Below are 5,005 nucleotides of genomic sequence, written 5' to 3'. Positions count from 1 at the left end.
TTAAAGCAATTGCTGAGTTTTATAGCACCCGTGACGTCAGACTCAAATGGGAAATTGACTGGCACTCTCCGCCAATGGGAGACGGCGAGAGCGGCAGCGATTAGCATAATAGTATAGAAACAAGGAAACTTTTCGGAGCTGTCAATCACAGCCCAATCAGCTGACTGTCAGCTGGGACAGGCTGGTTTAACTCTTGCAGCGCCGCTGCTGGGGCGCAGCCAGGGTGCAACACCCCACCACCACCGGCCGGTGCGAAGTTTAGTGCACCAAAGGACAGAGTTTACTAAAAGGGCGACTAGAGTTCGGTAGGACCCGGGAGGATGGTGTGCTTTCTTCGGAGTTCGAGAGAGGCCTGCCCGGCTGAACCACAGCTCTCGTGCTGCAGAGATCTGCCAGAACTCCCCTGTCTCCGGCCGGTCCCGCACCCTGACAAAGTGCTTTCATTTGTCTTGCAGTTTTCGATCTTTGATCCATCCTCTGCATCCTTGGTGGCTGTTGAGGGGGAGCCGGGTGCCTTCCTTCCCTGAATCAATCTGACGCTCCGGGGGGGCCCAACTTGACTGAACTCTTTGTCCCTCTGCGAGTGAGGTGATCAGATGGGGGCGCCAAGGGTGCGGGGACCCAGAATGCGCGCGGGGCTCACTGAGCGGTGCGCCTGCACTATGTTTTTGGATTTCGCGCGGAGAAGAAAGCCACTATAAGTCTTGAAAAATCAGGGGGTTTAAAGTGTATAGGGACTAGCTGCTCCCTAGCATCTCCTGTCCTTGGAGGGACAGACAGAGCGATGGTGCCAGCTAGTTGATTCTGGGAAGCTTTAAGCCTGCGCAGCCCTCAGGCTCAGGACTCTAGCCTGGAGTTTGGCTTCTGAGAATCATATTCATTTTCTCCTCTCCTCTCCCTTCTTTCTCCTTCTCTGCCCTCCGCAGTTTCTCCTCTCTCCCCTCTACAATCCACCACTCATTCCATTTATGAAACCTGAATCCTGCTTGAGATTCCCCCCCACCCATACACCCCGGCCATACCATCCTCACCATTATGAAATTTGAACCCTGTTTATCAGGGTCCGGAGCGCACTTTGCACTCCCACTTCGCTTAATTATTTGGTATTTAGAACTTGGTGGTGAAGGGGCGGGGGTGGGGGGGGAATATCCCAGAGACCTCCCGGCTCCTCTCCAAGGGTTAAATTTTAAACCGATATTCCCCCCCCTCCGGACAAGTCCGGAAGCCCAGAGTGGGGGTGGGGTAGGGTTGCCCCCTTCCCGTTGCAAATGCTAATAACCGGTTCAGTTTTCTAGACTGCTTCTTCCAAAGCTATATAAAATTATTGGGGGGTGGGCATAGAAAAAACAAAAAGAAAAGAAACTAACAACTCTTCTCTAAGATTTTAAAGCGATAGGCGAGTCCGAAGAGCGGAGACTGAATCAGGGAAAGCAAGGTTGTCTGAAGCCGCCTTACATTTGGAAGAATGGCTCACCTGCTTGGAAATTGGGACTATTGATTCCTTCGAATAATGAAATGCATCTGGTGTTGATCGTATTTATTTTAACTCTATTGGGGGGCGGTATCTATGGGGGTATGTTAAAAAAAAAAAACAATCGAAAAGACTGCAAAAGAATCCAGAGTAAAAACTATTGTTGGATAGAGTTGGTTTTTACCTCAACAGCGCCACCTTTCGGCAAAGGTTAGTTGAAAATTGATCTCTTTCTGTTTGTAAGGAAAGTGCAGAGATGCTGATTTCCTAGTGTGGAAAGGGGAAAGGGGCAAGAGGGACAAGAAGGCTAGTTGGACCACAGTGGGAAAAGCCAACCTTTCAGGGAAGGGCTTCCAGAAACGGCGAGCAGGTGCTGCAATTTATTTCTCTAATGCTTCCTTTTGTTGCTTGGTAAAAGGTCCATAGACACAGTCTTTAGAGGTTGTTATCCTGACTGAGAGACCTGTGCTGGCTGATTCCAAGTAACAAGGACCCAGGCTCTTTCCAAGTGCCGGCAAGGCTTTCCAACCCACTTTGTGGAACTAACGATAGAGTTAAAAGTTCCTTGTATTCCTGTATTCAGTGATTAGGAGACATCTTTCCTAAGCAAAGTTACTGCGGTGGTTTAAAATTGTTTATCTGAAAAGTAATTCTCAGAAAATCCTGACTTGGGACACTTAAGTCATATATTAAGCCAGCTTCGTGAACATTGCACCTAAGTGTGGTCTCAGGCCCGCCCCTAGCATTCTTGTCTGTTTATAATGAGGCCTTGGGTGTCGCTCCCTGACTCAGGACACCAGATTAGACCAGTGTTCATTTCATCCACAAACTCTGACACCCCTGTTGATAGACACCTTGGGAGATCTGTAGAGATGTCCTCATTCTAAAGGGCCTGTTGGTATTTTCTAAACAAGTCATTCTTCTTGTACTGTTAACTGCAGAGTTCTTTATAAGGGTGGTTTTGGTTTTATAGGAATGTTTTGTTAGGGTAGAATGAACTGTGTTTAGTTTCAGTTTGGGGTAAAAAGAGTGAAGACTATGTCAATACTTAGGTGACCCAAGAGACTTCTGTTTTTGACTTTTTCCTCCTTTTAAACCATATTTTTACCTAGTAACAAAGTTAAGGGATTATAGTGTACATTTGAAAGAGAAGGCAGTGGTTAAGGTCACATAAATGTGCTGGTTAGCCATGGTTTTCTAGGTCTTTCTAAAAATTATTAACCACAGATGCCTAAAGTATATGTTTTTGTGCATATCAGTGTGCATCTTTAGAAAGCATTCACTTTTATGATAACGTTTAGGCATTAAGGTTTTGTTAATCACTAGAAAGTATATTCCCTGCCTTTCAAAAAAAATGTATGTTTGGGGCCAGAAACATGGAGATGGCTATATTTATAAATAGGCACCATCTCATAAGCAAAAATTGCTGCTGATGGAGACCATGCCTTATAGCTCTCTGGTCACACTACCACAAATATGGACTCTTTTTGGACATTCAGGGAGCATGTGTGGCTAGTTAACTATCATTAGCCACACAGACACCCCCCCCCCCAGTTTATTTCTCATTCTTGCTATTGTTAGCCATAGCATTTTTTTTCTTCCTCTCTTTGCGGAGCCTTTTTTTTTTTTTTTTTTTTTTTTTTACAACCTCCCACATTTGTTGGAAGGAAAAAGAGAGAGGAGGTCAGAAATATTTTCTCAAGATATGTAGCCAGAGCGCCTTCAGGCTTAGCACGTAGGTCCCATCCTTGCCCCCCTTACTGCATTATGTAGCGACGCGCAGGAGGTGTCTAAACATTTACAGTTTGCTGTTAGCGGCATTTCTTCGATAACAATCGCAGGCTCTCATTTTAATTTAGCGCCATTCAGGTTTGTGATTCCCCACAATTACAGCAGGCCACAGTGCTTGTGACTTCTTTGCTTTACTTACACTGTTTGTTTCACTTCTAGCCGAGCCAACCTAATCCAAAATACACTATGAACCCCGGCTCTCACAGATACTTCAGCTTTCTCAGCCAGCTATACACAATGATTTAGAAACCATGCACTTGCCATTATTGACCAATTCAACCCGGGAACATTAAAGTTCCTGCAAGCAATGAATATTTATAAAAACGGCTCGGATGGGAAGGAAGACATTGGGCTGGCCATGTACGAAGGCATGTAAGAAGTCAGAAAACGGAAGAAGGCTTATGGGACTTGCGGGGAGTGGGGACCCAGAAAAGGGGAAATCATTTGCAATGTAAATAAAAAAATAAAATAAAATAAAAAGGTAAAAAAAAAAAAGAAGTCAGAAAACACCATCATAACTTCGAGTTAATATACATATAGCTTCATGCAAAGCCGAAGGTGTAGAAGGCCTTTTGTGTCTAAGATGCAAAGATTGGGAGCTAAAAGGAATATGGTTTTTTCCCCCCTGATTATGAGTTACTACTGCTCAAATGTATCACGTTTAAATCAGTCATACAGACTCTGAAGTGAACAGACTGTAGCTGGGAGCTTCTGAGGGCTTTGTTTATGTGCGAGCTGATTTTACGGTGCTGAACTAACCGGCGTCTACTAAATTTCAGTAGGAAACTGACTCTGTTGATTTGAGGAAGAGTTCTGGAGAGGGCTAGAGTGATAAGGCGTGCTCAGTTCCTAGGTCTAGCGTTAGATAAATCCTTTTAGCCGTCTTCACTTAGCAGGGTAAGTAAATCACAGACTGCTGTTAGCAGATTCATGGGAGAAAATTAATAGAATCAGACGAGATAATCTGATAACGGTAAAATTGCTGAGGAAACAGTCTTGGCTTGCTTGCACAGAGAGCGAGAAACAACAGTCTGATTACCAAAAAGTCGTTATGAATAGGTGAGTTATGGGTGAAATAATCATCAGGGCAATTCAGTCTTTATTAATTTTTCTCTCTTTAAGCAATTCACAGTTGTAAGTTAGAGTCGTTCTCTTTGAAGACACGCATTTCATAATTTTTATTAGAGGTAATTTATTATTTGCGTTACCTGTATTTACCTCATAATTGAACATTTTGCATTCAAATTTATGTAATGCATTATGCCTGAGAATATATTTCTGCCTGATTAGCATAAATAGTCACTTCATGAATTACTAACAAAGTTTATCTTAAAATATAGGTTTCCCTTTATTAATCCGAACACAAACATATGTACAATAAATCCAGAGCCTTTTTTTTTTTTCTGGCGCAGATAGAGAAAGCAAAGGCTAGACAAATGAGACTCGCAGACGGGCTTACTTCCAAGGGTAGCATTCAGTTGGGGGACTGTGGGGAGCAGGGTGTGAGGCTGGCAGAAGGCTTTCTGCTCTTCAAACAGCCCTAAGGTTATTTATTGGAAGATGTGCACAGAAAGCATAACTTCTCCTCACCACCAACAAATATATTCCTGACTTCTACCTGGTGGGGTGGAGGACTGGGGAAGCAAGTTCGTAGTATCTTCAGAGTTTGGGGATTTGGTTTAGTGTATTCCTGTTTTCTGTATTTTGGGTTCTTCAGGCTTCTTTCTTAGGCTATCAGCCACA

The sequence above is a fragment of the Apodemus sylvaticus genome, chromosome 21 (assembly GCF_947179515.1).
Source record: "Apodemus sylvaticus chromosome 21, mApoSyl1.1, whole genome shotgun sequence".
In the NCBI taxonomy this organism is placed as follows: Eukaryota; Metazoa; Chordata; class Mammalia; order Rodentia; family Muridae; genus Apodemus; species Apodemus sylvaticus.
This window is presented reverse-complemented; position numbering follows the sequence as displayed.